Raw genomic sequence first — 14359 nt, 5'->3', positions numbered from 1 at the left:
CACCACATACGCACAGAACAAAAACAAACCTATACAGCCTACAACAAAAGACAGGACTATGCAGCACTTTAAAGACTAACATGATGGTTTATTAGGTGAGGAGCTTTCGTGGGCCAGACCCTCTTCCTTAGACATACAGCCTATGTCTTTCCATACATACATTACTTTAGTCTTTTGAGAAAAAGAAACTGAAGGCCCAAAACTTTCAGGAAGCAAGCACTAGTAGCTCAACTGGACGTACTGGAGCCATTAATTCATTTTTATGAGACTAAGTGTAGACATAGCACTTTCATGATAAGCTTTTATTGTAACTTATTTTGTAATCATAAATGTAGTATTTTATCAATCATTTATATTTAAAAACTTATTTTTTTTTTTACACAATTGATTTTTATCCACCTTGACTGCCCTTAAAAATCTCCCTAGGTAATTTGTTCCTATGCTTACCTACCCTTATATATAGGAAATTATTCATTATGTCTAACCTAAAGCTCCCCTGCTACAATTTAAGACCGTTACTTCTTGCCCTGCCCTCATTGGTTAAAAAGAACTAGTCATCACCCTCCTGTTTATAACAACATTTTACCGGGGGTGAAGATTAGTATGTCCCATCTCAATCCTCTCTTCTGTAGATTAGACAAATTCATTTTTTTCATTCTTTTCCAGCAAGTAATGTTTTCTAGACCTTTAACCATTTTTATTGCTGTCCTCTGGACTTTCTACAGTTTATCCAAATCTGTCCTGAAGAATGGTGCCCAGAACTGGACACAGCACTCATTTAAGGCCTGATCAGTGCAGAGCAGAGTCGAAGAATTGCTTCTTGGATTTTGATTACAACACACCTGCTAAGGAAGTTTTCATATGAGGCACTGAGGAGAAGAAAGGAAACTGAACAGAATACACACCTAGCTGCATTTCAGCCTATATCACCATTACTGTTATTCACTGGGGGAAGGAAGGAGAACAAATAATAATGAATTGTAAAAAAGAACAATGGAAGAGCATGCAATGCATTATGCTACTCACCCGCAACTTCGGATTTGAGCATGAATTGTGTGATATTCACAGTTTTCCCTAAAGTCCCAGCTCGTGGAGTCATGTTTTATAATCACCATCATCATCTTGGTTTTCATCATAAAAAAAGCTAATTTCTAACCATAATGAACATGGAAAAAGTTTGAAACAATGAATGCTAAAGACACAAAAACGTGTAGACAAATAAAAAGAACCCAAACTTAATGGATGAAATCCTACCACCACTGAAGACAACAGCAAAAACTCCCCCGAGATCAGTGAGGCCAGAATTTCATCGCACTGTGTCTTTGGCTATTTACATAACACAAGCAAAATGAAGACATCACAACTGGAACCTATATAACCATATTTACTAAAAAGCTATATATAAATGTGAGGGGTAGCTACCTATAAAACTGCTGCTTTGGCTGTTTTCTGGAAGTTTCTTTTTAAAAAAACCATAGCGATCACCATTAGAGGGCTTGCAAAACGAATTTTATCCAATTCCAAAAAATTAAACACTTTTATTTAAAGAGTCTCATGATTTTTAGGCTAACCTGATGTTGTGGAGAGAGATGGTGACTTGCAATTTTATTACTTTGAGTTTGGAAATACTGAGCATATCGGAAATGAATGCAGATCTATTGTACCTATAGGCTGTGAAGCCCAATGCACAACATGTCAATCAGAGAGGATACAGCTGGTTGAATAACATGCTCTCTGCAGACAAAAGGATCAAATAGGAAGTTGGGGAGACAGCAAAATCAGTTCAAACCAGTTATAGGTAAGAGAAGAAAACTCCATAGCAATCAGCTTCTTTGCTTAAATGAAAAAGTCACCAAGAAGCTTGCCAACAACTGGGCTATGCATCTGCTCAATCACTATTAATTGGAATCAAAGTAGCCTTTCCTGGAGACTTCTATATCCCCTCTAAACCTTGAGACTGGAAGCTCAGGGAACTGTAACCAACCTGACACACCAGAAGAAATGCTTGATCTATCTGTCTCAGATATAAAATATCCTTTGAAAAGTAGAGGAGGTGGAGGGGAAAAAAAGGTTGCCTTCTTTAAAAAGATGTACACTGCTTCTCAGAGTCAAAAGGAAAGGTAGCTTAGTCTTGTGTATGTTACAGTAGGGGTGATGCTCACTGCAGACACATGCAGCAGGACTGAGATCCGTAGATCTCACAGGACCAGTTGCCATAACAGTGGGGGTGGAATAAAACAAACACTGCAAGAAGTGGGCGAGAGTCATTATTGTGAGGCAGGACAGGAGCAGAAATTAAAAAATAGTTTAGTGCAGTGCTCTAGCTCACTGGTACCAATGTAAGTTAGTTTGTCTTAATGACCCAAAGGCTTATGTGAATATACTCAATTAGCATACAACTGAGATTCCATCTGGTTGGTGGAAATAATACTTTGCACTTCTACGGTTCCTTTAATTCCAGGATCTTAAGGTGCTTTACTGAACTTAACTAAGTTTTTCATAACCCCAATAAGGAGAGTAGAAGTATCACTGAAATGAAGTGGAATACCACAGCTGATTAGCAGCATGCAGAACCTTACACGATCACTTACAAAAGTAAAAACAAGGTGGAGTCCTATGGAATCTTAGAAATTAACAAATGTATGGGGACATAAGCTTTTGTGGGTAAAACCCACTTCATCAGATGAATATAGAAGCAGGAGTATATATAAGGAAGAAGTTGCTTGTGTTAATGAAGCTAATCAAGCCAGGATGGAAGTGGGTCATTCATAGTGTTTGGTCTGGAGATGTGAATATTCAGAGTAGGGAAATTGCCTTTGTAATGCTTTAACCAGTTGAGATCCTTATTCAATCCTAAATTGATAGCACTGAATTTGTAAATTAATTCTAGTTCAGATGTTCCCTGGTTTTTTAAATTCTTTTAGCACTCCTCCTCTACATATACTACATTGATGACAATCATATGAACCCATGGGAAAGAGGCCCTTTAAAAATTTAGAAATTAACTCCGCTGCCTCTTAAATGTAGTAAGAGCTACCTGGCTCTTGCTACATTTAAGACGCAGAGGCGCAGCACCTAGTTCCCCCCACCCCCCGCTGTGCCTCTGCTTCCCCTACCTTCCCCCCTCCCCCAACAGAGAAAGTGCTGGGGAGAACCAGCTTTTAACTCAGCCCCCCCAGCATCAGCTCCCTGCCCCCCCTTGCTGCCTCTGATAGAAGCAGCAGGTGGGGGGAAGCGACAAGTTGGGTAGTCACTCAACTAGTCACTTACATCCCTATCATTTGATGCACTGCCTAGCCCAGTGGTTCCTAAACTTTTCGAGCATACGGACCCCTTTTCAATCTATTAAAATTTCATGGATTCCCCCCCCCCCCCGGTCCCAGGGAGAAAAGGAAAAGGAAGGCCCAATCCTTATTTTTAAGCTTTCTATGGACCCCTTGCAGTATCACTGCAGACCACCAGTGGTCCGTGGACCACAGGTTAGGAACCACTGGCCTAGCCAAAGACATCAGTGTTTCAGAAATAAAGGCTAATGTTGTTGAAATTGCAAAATATTTTCATAACAACCAGTTTACAGCAGCTAATCTGAAAAAAGTGGGAGGAACCAATTTAACTATCCCACAAGATGTGAGATGGAACTCAATAGTGGACTGTTCTGAGCACTATATCAAAGAACTGACCTAATCTTACAACAGTTTGGGTACGTCTAGACTACATGCCTCTGGCGACAGAGGCATGTAGATTAGACTACCAGGCATAGGAAAATGAAGCGGCGATTTAAATAATCGCCGCTTCATTTAAATTTACATGGCTGCCGCGCTGAGCCGATCAGCTGTTTGTCGGCTCAACGCGGTAGCCTGGACGTGCGGGGGTCGACATCAAAGGCATTTGTCGACCTCCCAGGTATGCCTCCTGGGATGAGACGTACCCTTTGTGAACAAAATTATGAAAAATTAGATGACACTGTCACAACCAAAGTTCTCAACACTGGGCTTAAGAGAAATGGTGAACCCATGCCGAGTACCTGGAAGTCTATTTCTGTAGCCTCGAAAAAAACCACAGGGAAATAGCTGTATATTGCTGATGCTGTTGAAATCTGGAAGGAACAGCAAGGAATTTGGAGTGAGATTTTAAAAAAGAGAAATATGCAATGACAGAGTTAAATTACAATCATTAAAAAAAATGGAACAACTGCTATCTTCTAAAAACTTGGTACCAGGGTCAAACTGAAGAAGAGGAGTTGGCTATGACATGGGCATCCAGCAACCATCCCTCCATAACAGCAACTACAATAAACTTCAGAACTAAGGGTGAACCATTCAAGAAATATATGTTTGCTGATGTTTCAAAGAAAGTCATGCCAGTGAACTGGTGGAAGGCACTTAAACAGTTTCTGAATCCAAGTGCTTAAGTGATAAATCTCATTTAACAGCAGTAGCTGCTTCTGCCAGTCTAGAAAGAATATTTTCTTCCTTTGAACTAATTCATTGCAAATTGAGAAATCGTTTGGGACCTGGAACAGCAGGAAAGCTTGTTTTTCTTTTCCAGATTATGAACAAAGAGGAAAATGAAGGTGAAGACAACTGAGTTAGCTGCAAAAGCCACTATTTTAAGTTTCTCATGTTGAACTGGTTGACACTGCTGATTTAATTTTTGTTTTGTTTTTTAATCATGTAACTATTTTTGTTAAAAATAACAAAAACAAACCTGGTTTAAATAAAAACGTACATCGTTTAAATTCAAAAATTCATATGCTTGTTTTGTTAAAATACTATACGTTTGCTGTTGAAGAAAAAAAGTCCAGAATACAGAACATTGTTGTTTCAGTTAAATAAAAAAATGTAAATGTCTGTCTGGTGATGCTCTCCTAATAAACGATGACAAGAAAATCCTCCAAATATTAATGCTTACCCTGTTCAACTGCAGATAGTTTACCTCTCAATGACTCTAGAAATAGCTGTTTCAATTACCTTTGGTAAATGAAATATTCAAACAATCATTCATTTTCTGATATAGCTGTAAAACTAATGTTAAAAGTTCTCAAAACAAATCACTGTTTAAAAATGTATAATGTGTACCTTTTAAAAATGAAACCTATATCTATGTAGGAGTTGTGAAGAATACATATTAAGGTTATAACAACAAACGAGAATGCACTTTTATATAGAAAACCATTATTACATCAAGTCTTCCTGATTAGCGATTTAAAATCATGATTTAAGTCAATTTGAGTTAAATCAATTTGGTCCATAGATATGAATATTCAGAGAGGGGAAATTTCATTCGTAATACATTAACCCGTTGAGATCCTTATTCAATCCTGAGTTGATAGTGTTGAATTTCCAAATGAATTTCAGGTCAGAAGTCTCCTTGTAACTGGTTTTTGAAATTATTTTAGTAGAAGGATGGTTACTTTTAAATCCATTACTTTATGTCCCGGGAGGTTAAAATGTTCCCCTACAGATTTGTGTGTCCTGTGGCATCTGACGAAGTGGGTCTTTGCCCATGAAAGATTATGTTCCAATACACCTATTAGTCTATAACAGTGGTCTCCAACCTTTTTTCACCCAAGATCACTTTTTAAATCTCAGAACAGGCGAAGATCTACTGCCCTGCCCCTTCCTCTCTATTCTCCTCCTGTCCATCACTTGCTATCCCCAGCCCTTACTTACACACTCTGATAAACAGTTTATTTTTAAATTATGCGATATATAAAAATTAAAATCACGTGTTGATAGTTATGAAATAAATGGTTGTTTTTTATTCATGCTATTTACATCAAAAGTGAAGGATTTATAATTATACATTTTGTGGGGACAGAGTTCTGCAGCTGCAGGCAGGGAAGAGGGAATAGGGTGCTGGGAGGGCAGAAGACAGGGTTCTGCAACAGGGGATAGAGTGCCCAGTGGGGACAGGTTTCTGCAGCTGGGGACAGGGTGCCAGTGGGGACAGAGTTCGGGGAATGGGGAAGGGGAATAGGGACAGAGTTCTGTGGCTGGGGACAGGAGAGTGGGGACAGAATTCTGTGGCTGGGGACAGGAAAGTGGGAGCAGAGTTCAGAGTTCGGGGAGTAGGGACAGAGTTCTGTGGCTGGGGACAGGGGAGTGAGGACAGTCAATCCCGACTGACCTATTGATGACCACTGATCTATAAGGTGCCACAGGACTCCTTGTCACTTTTGCAGATCCAGACTACCACAGCTACCCCTCTGACACTTGAGATTTATGTGCGTTACCTTTCCTGATGTCTCATTTGTGTCCTTTTATCCTTTGGTGTAGAAACTGTGTGGTTTGGCCAATATACATAGCAGAGGTGCATTGCTGGCACAGGATGGCAAATATCACATTGGTGGATGTGCAGGTGGATGAGTCCCTGATGGTGTGGCTTCTGTGGTCAGGTCCCGTGATCTTGTTACTTGCACAGTTAGAAACAGGGTTTGCTGCAGGGACAGGCTCCTGGGTAAGTGTTTCTGTGGTGCATTGTGTGGCTGCTGGTAAGTATTTGCTTCAGGTTGGGAGCTATCTGTGCAGGTCTGTTTCTCAAGGTCTGTGAGAATGAGGGATCATTTTCCAGGGGTGATTATAGATTGTCAGTGATGCATTGAAAGGGTTTTAGATGGGGACTGTAGGTGAGCATGTATCTGGGAATTAGCCTTAAGTAAAGTTGAAACTGCAAAAGTGAACAGTACTTTCCCTAGATACAGAGAGATTAATATATATGGAAGGATACCTTCAAACTTTAGATTTAAGACAAAGTGGAGTGCCTGTTGTTGTAGACCTAGCACAGACCTATTTTTTCTTCTTCTTGCTGTAACATAATAATCTTCCTAATGGCAACTGCATTCTCCCTCATCCAGAATACTACAAGATACTAAGACAGGGGTAGAGAACCTCAGGCTCAGGGCTTCCCCCCATCCCCAGCACTGACAGCCCACATTGGCGCCACAGTGGGCCTGAAGCACACAAAATCTACTAGCCTGGGCCTCCCCCAAGGTTCTGGTGTGTGAGGGGATGTGGGGAGTTTCTTTCTCCTTCTCAGTCAGGGGCCACATCAGTAAATTTTTTTGGTGGGGATTAGTAGTTTTTTGCTTCTCATTTGTCTGCAGCCCCTTACTGATTTTTCTGTGACCCAAAAAACATTCTCTACCGTTGTATTAAGAAATTGACAGCATTATGTGCTACTGAACACTAAACTGTAAACATTAGTGTGCTGTATTCTTATGTTTGGGTGGCATTTTCACAAGTGCTCATCAGAACAATTCAGTTCCCATTAAAGTCAATGGACATTTTACAACAATTGAGTTCAATGGGAGCAGAGTTAGGCCAGTGCTAAGTGCTTTTGAAAATTCTGTGTTTCTCATTTAAACTACTCTTATTTTTTGTGGTTTACAGTGTTCCTACAAAACCTTGATAAATATACAATCTCAGGCTCCAATCCTGCAAAAATATGTGTTTGCTTAACTGAAGCCACATGAATGATCCCATTCAAGTCAATGTACTTATTCATATGCTTAAAGTTAAATACATAAGTGTATGCTGAATCAAGACATTATATTGAAAACAGGATATATTTCATTTTATGCACTATGGATTAAATGGAAAAAAAGTCCAACATAAATGAAGTTTTCAGATTCTGAGTTTAAAGCCTAAAAATTCCAAGTCAGACTATAATTTAACCAGCACCTATTACTCTTTCATTTTGTACATATGTAGTATTTTATATTACTATTTAGCAGGTAAATTCAAGCCCAATGGACATGTAAAATATTACCAGCTTCTGTTTTCCGTAGCAGCTATAACTTGTAAGTACTTGTATTTCAAATTGAATTTCAGTGCAAAACACTACATCATATTATTATGATTTATCATTTAAATGCACAAAATACATTTTTAAGACTAAACCAAGTGAACCTCCAGACTTATCCTCACCCTGAAATAGCTCCGCTTCTCAGTTCATGCTAAAAAAATATCGAAAGGTCATTTGCTGATGCTCAAGCACAATATTTTCTTTTTCAAATACAACATTTTCTATACCATGTTTTATTCTACCATGTCAAGAGCCTTTGACCTCATGAAAAACTACGTCCACAGCAAGCATAAAGATCTTTTGGAATTATTCATGAACAAAAAATGGCAACTGAACAATTAGCTCATGAGAGAAATATTTCATCCTATATTCTGATAACAGTAGTATTTGCTGAGTTTTGAGTTATCAGAATCACTCATTCCCAAAGGAATTCATCTTTGGACTAAGAACAAGCACTAGAATTTCAATTCAAAAGGCAATTTCTTCAGAAAAGTTAAAATTGACAAAAAGCAGGGTCTTAGAGAAAAATATATGCTTACTGCACCTATCACAGCTGCATAACCCTACGCAGATTACTCCCAGGAGAATTCTGCACCACTGTTCATGTGCTGAATTCATGTTCCACGTAGAATTTTTCTTAGCAGAAAATATCTTCTGAAAAGAAAAGCTGCAGTTATGCCTTTCATTCACCGGGGCCTTTGTGATGTCAGAATCGAGAGCGACCACTCAGTAAACAGCAGCCTTACTTGTGAATAGGGAAGAGAGTAGCGTCCCGTCTGTGGGGCCAGGTAAGGACTAATGGGGTCAGGGCAGATATGCCTGACAGAATGAGAGAGGCTAGAAGTTACCCAGAGTTTGTGTATAGGAGACTCCCTAACAATCCCCCACCAAATAATAGATCCTTATTTTTCACACCTCAACAACCCCCCCACATTCACACCCAGGCTCCTTCCCAGCAACTGTTCTCTCTCCCTCAGCTCCTCCAAGATTTCACACTACAAGGGGAAATACATTTCTATATTGTTTTTAAATAACACTGAGTAATAATTTATTAATATACCTAGCCTATCTGTCAAAAATATTTCCTGAATATTTGTTGTTGGCTGTATTGTTACAGCCCCCACTTGTTGACAAGTGTTTTGAAATAAATTACCAAAATAATTGAAACTGTGATAATTATATTGTATTGTTTTGACAAAACATGCACATTTTGCACAATTTTAAAATATTGTGCAGATTTTTATACTTTCCCCTTAAAATTCCTCCAGGAGTCAGAGATGCACCATTTCTTTGAGTGGGGGATATTTGTATAATAAATAGTCTCCATCACATATTTTCTTGACACCTGAAAGTGCTAACCTATTTTACTGAGACTTAAAAAAAAATCTTTTTCAGGCTTAGCACAAAAATGAAATATTTCAGCCTCAATGTTCAAAATCTGACAAAGTTTAAGGACCTGGAAGAGACCTTTTAGAATGGAAACACGTAGGCAACCTTAACCCTAGGCAATGCTCCACACTCCACCTATTATTTTCTCTCTCAATATATATTTTCTCTCTCAATACTGAGAATGTGGAAAGTACTCATGTATGTTAAGTGTGTGTCATTTGCAGTCTGATAGCATACATACAATCTCTATTAGAATTTTGGTTATGAATGACCATGTTTTATATAAACAGGGAGATGTACCCAGTTATCTCTTAATTACCCTGAAAATCCTCTCAACAATCCAAAAGCTCAATTATCTGCACTTATTATTCTATGCACCCAATAGCATTTGGGTATTTGAGTTTGTTTTGCATTTGCTGTTTGACTCATTCACAATCACTATTATCACTGTAATATTCTATCATATGTAATTTCACTTCCGATACTTTATTTTCAGTACATAGAGCTTCAATGCTGATGAAACTGGCATTCATCAGAGAAGTTTTTAATTTTTTTTTTAAATAAATTAGATTGTAAAACTGAGATCTAGCCTTATTCTCTGAGGAACAGTTACACAACTGAACTCTTGCTACAAAAAAATTAATCTGGTGTTCATCTCCACTAGCTATCAGAAGTTGCAGATCTTGGTTACTTACTGGTTAATAATTAAAAATGTGGATAGCAATCAATTATAACCAGCTGACTGATTGTATTGCTGTTTTTAAGGCTGGAAATAATGGGACAGCAGTGCCACTTGTCTTTAACACAGTTTGAACCTCTCTAATCCAGCACCCTCGGAACCTGATTTGTGCCAAACCAGAGAATTTGCTGAGCCTCAGGAGGTCAGTATTGCCTAGCAGCATTACCAACACTTCCACTGCTTACTGGGCACTTGGAAGACACGCAGGAGTAAATTAGAGCTAAGTAATAGCACAGAACACTGGGAGCTAGGACTGTTGGCTAAAAACAAACTGTGAGACTGCTGAAAACTTGGCCACACCCATGATTCACGGACATCCAGCCAACTAAAAATCATGCTGGATCACAGATGTTGCCGGACTAGAGAGTGTTGGAGTAAAGTGGTTCAACTTGTAATAGATTTTAATTCAGCCTCCCAATCTATCATTTTCCTGGGCGTGCAGGATGGACACCCTCTAACCAATGGGAATTTTTTCATTTATGATTAGAAATGTTACACATTATTTTTCATTATTTGTGTAATGTTGGTGTTTCTGAAAGGGCCAGCACATGCTAGAACTGGAGACAGTGCAAGATGAGGGAGCAAAAGCTGTCCCCATGTCCCTATTCCACTGTACCTGAGTCCTAACCCACAGGACCTCCCATTGATTCCAGTCTGGGGCTGCTATTAAACAGATGCTTCAAACTATAGCAAACTATTTTATTGTTTTAGGCTTATGAAGCAATATGAATCCGCTGTATTTATTTTTTCTGTGACCCAAGCAGGAGCTGAACCTTGCATTAACTCACTACATCACCTTGCATTATCCAAAAACCCATTCTTTGTATAAGAAAATTCACTAACCCAAACAAACTTTGTGCTTTAATTTTATTGGCCATGACCAAACAAAGAAAAAAGCAATATAAATGTTAATGAGAAGCCGTCTGCTTCACTTTATTTAAAAGTCAGACTAATCCCATAATCCTAACAAACCAAAATATTAGGCTATTCTCAATTGCAACATAAAGATGTCCAGATGGCGCCCGTCTAAAGAGAACAGCAGAACAGGAATCTGACTAGCTACATCCACAGGAAAGTCTGAGCCCCCAAGGAAAATGGAGTCAGGTTAGAGACAGCGACTTTGGAAAAGGAGACCCCATCTTAAGGAAGAGCAGGTCACTGTTGAAAAAAGAAGCTTCCATTTCAGTTACAAGGTAGAAATCTCACTGCACAGCAAACAAGGGAATAAGGAGTAGGACACTCTCTCATGTCCCAGGAGGAAGCACTGCTTGTGTAGCGCAGCTTGTGGCTTTATTAGATTTCCTCTTTAAATCAGTGTTTGTTTTTTAGAGATATAAAAATTATAAACCAGCCATTGAAGTATTAACGACAGCCAGCAAGACAGCTAATACATTGCTTTAAACAACAAACAAATGGATGGCTGCAAAGACAAAAAGAAGGAAGATAAAAGGAATTCCTATTTTTCCCCCAGTGTCACTTGAATGTTCTGCTATTTCAGTCACACTAAAGTGGTATTATTACACATAGATACATTTGCCGAGCTCTCTTCTAACATAATATATCCCATTAGTGGAAGTCCAACTCACAATGTTCCAACATGGGCTTTGAATGGGGACGCTGCAAGAGAAGAAAAAGAGTCTTGAAGCCAGACATCAAAGCAGAAACTACAAAACCGTAAGCAAAGCTCCTTCTGTGATTAAGCTGACTAGAGCATGGACACTAATATACCGGAGTACTGTTCCAGAATTACTTCATTAAGAGTCTCCTGTGATTCCCAAATCAACTATACCCAAGGTTTAGCTGAATACCAGCACTCTGAGAATTTAGGACCCAATTCTCATGCTGATTAGTATCTTACTCCACAAGCAGTCCCAGTGGCAGAACTGGTTATTGAATAAATATGAAAATTATCAAGAGACTGTATCTCCTCTAGTCCAAAGCACTCAGAATATTTGTTAAAGGGAATGTATTCACTAAAGTGCCAAGTATTCAATTTAATTTCCTACCATATAGGAAAAGATGCTTCAGTGACAAGAGTGCTAATGTTGTGCCGATATTCAAAAAGGGCAAGCGAAATGACTAGGTTAACTATAGGCTGGTACATCTGACATCAGTCCCCATCAAATAATAGAAATATGGGATTCATCTGATAAAGAATGAAAAGGCTGGGGATTCATTTAATGTCAGAGAATGGGATTTAATGGAAAATAGGGCTTCTTGAACTACCCTCATTCATTCTTTGATGAGATTACACATTTTGTTGATAAAAGTAACAATGTAGATTTTGTAAGGTGTTTGTCTTAGTGCTGCACCACAGTGTTAAAAAAAATCACTGTTCAATATCAATAAAGTACACATTAACTAACTAAACTGAAAAAGGCACCATTTCTTAAGAGACAAGGTAATTTCCACTGGAAAAACTTATTAAGATTGTGGTGGATTCTGTATCACAGAATAATTTTGAATCAAGATTCCAAAAGACAAGATCTAGTTCAAACACAAATTAATTCACGGAAGACCAATGGCCTGTGTGATACAGGAAGTGAAACTAGATGATCACAGTGGTCCCTTATGCAGAGCCAGTCCTAACCAAATGGTGGCTCTGGGTGACCGCCTGGCTCACCCATAGGGTTGCTAGATGGTTTTAAAAAAAAAAAAAAAAAAAACAGAGAAAACTCTGTCAAGCGAAAACAAGCAAGAAAGGGGAAAGGGGGGAGAGAGGTCGGGGAGTAACCAGGGAAACCTGGGGGGAGGATTCAGGAGGTTGGGCCAAAATGCGGTCGTGGCCTGCCCCTAAGACCGGCTCTGTCAGTGGCCCCTTGAAAATTATGGTCCCGGGCTACCGCTCGGCTCACCTGCCCGTAAAACTGGCTCTGCCCTTATCGTTTTATGACTATATGAACTTACCAACCTCAAAAGATAGTAGCCAGTGGAAAATCATCAAATGGGGGTGTTACTAATGATGTTCCAAAGTTACTAGGGCTGCTGCTATTCAACATTTTTATCAATCAGACGGTGGTAAATATAAAATCACTGTTGATTAAATTTGCAGATAACTATGATTGGTGGAGTAGTACATAATAATGAAGACAAAGCAGCCACACAGAGCAAATCTGGATTGCTTAGTAAAATGGGCCCATTCTAACAAAAAGCAAAAGTTATTCATTTAGGTACCAGGAATGTAGGTCATACCTATAGAACTGAAAACTGCCTTGGAAATCACTAGCAGTGGAAAGGGTGTGTACGTAGGTGGTGAAAAAGATGAACAGACATTGCAATCTTTTGTTTACACTCCTGCCCACCTCTCAAAAACTACCAAGCAGATTAAAGATGGCATCCTAATGACCAGTCCTAAATGCTATGTCTTTGTGACAAGTTATTGCTAAGACTTATCAAAATAGATTTAGATAAAGTGATAGTGTGCTGTTATAAAGTCTCAGCAGCAAATGAAAAGATACTACATTCAAGTGACGAGATGTGTCAGATTAGTCCAGTTGCTATTTGTTCAAGCAACGTGGTGGTGAAGGATGACTTCTCAGTTCACTGGACGCAATAAAGGCAGGACATTTGAGATACATTTGTATTATGTTAATCAAAGCAGACCTCTCATTTTTCCTTTAAAAAGTTATCAGCAAAAAGTCAGAATTTTATTTTTGAAACCAATTCCATTCATTTATTTAATGAGTATTTGAATATCTTTAACCTTTTGGGGCAATTACGTATAATAATTCCCTACGCCTTATCCATTTTCTCCATTCTGTAGATTTTTTCTTTTCTTTTAATAAAAAACTGATTAATTGTAAGAAGATGGATACTAGAATACCTTCAGGTGTCTTGCTGTATCCTAGCCTGAAACTGATAAATTTTATCTCTTTCTAGTTACGTTTTTTATTGGAATTTTTCTAATATAGGAATGTATTTTCAAAAATTAACGATATAAACAGTAGCTAGGACTCATGGCACTAGCTTACACATTATGAATGTAATGAAATCCAGCCGTAGGAAAGCCTCTCCCACAGATGCTAGTATTGGGAACAGATGCCCAAAAAGGAGTGAATTACTCTCTCATACAAAGAAATAGAATATATCTATCTTTGTTTGTTTGTGTGGAAAGAAACAACTTTTGTAAAATAAAAAAAATGGGACTGTGAAACCACAAATACAGGCTGAAGGATGTAGGAATGAGCATACCTCAAATTAATGTTTAGTTTGTTTTTAAAATGGAGTAGAAATCAGTTAGATTATGCCCCATTAATTAAAAATGATATTTCACAATATTGAAAACCTCAAAAATCATGAGTTCAGATCTTCAAACATCATGAGGTTGTCTTAATTTTTTCTTAAATAAAACAAAAAAAAATCTGGTTCCTGCTATTTGCTTTTTGATTTATGAACATTCAGGCTACACTGAGGACACATTTTCAA

General features: G+C 38.4%; 1 protein-coding gene across 7 annotated transcripts in view; it reads right to left on the bottom strand.

Annotated features, from left to right (window-relative positions):
• LARGE1 (LARGE xylosyl- and glucuronyltransferase 1) overlaps window positions 1–14359 on the bottom strand; it is a 499616-nt gene that overhangs the window by 262782 nt on the left and 222475 nt on the right. The gene's annotated exons all lie outside the window — the stretch shown is intronic.

This window comes from Pelodiscus sinensis, chromosome 1 (genome assembly GCF_052426305.1).
Source record: "Pelodiscus sinensis isolate ZL-2025 chromosome 1, ASM5242630v1, whole genome shotgun sequence".
Lineage (NCBI taxonomy): Eukaryota > Metazoa > Chordata > Testudines > Trionychidae > Pelodiscus > Pelodiscus sinensis.
The sequence above is the reverse complement of the archived record's forward strand: the minus strand, read 5'-3'. Positions and strand labels throughout refer to the sequence as shown.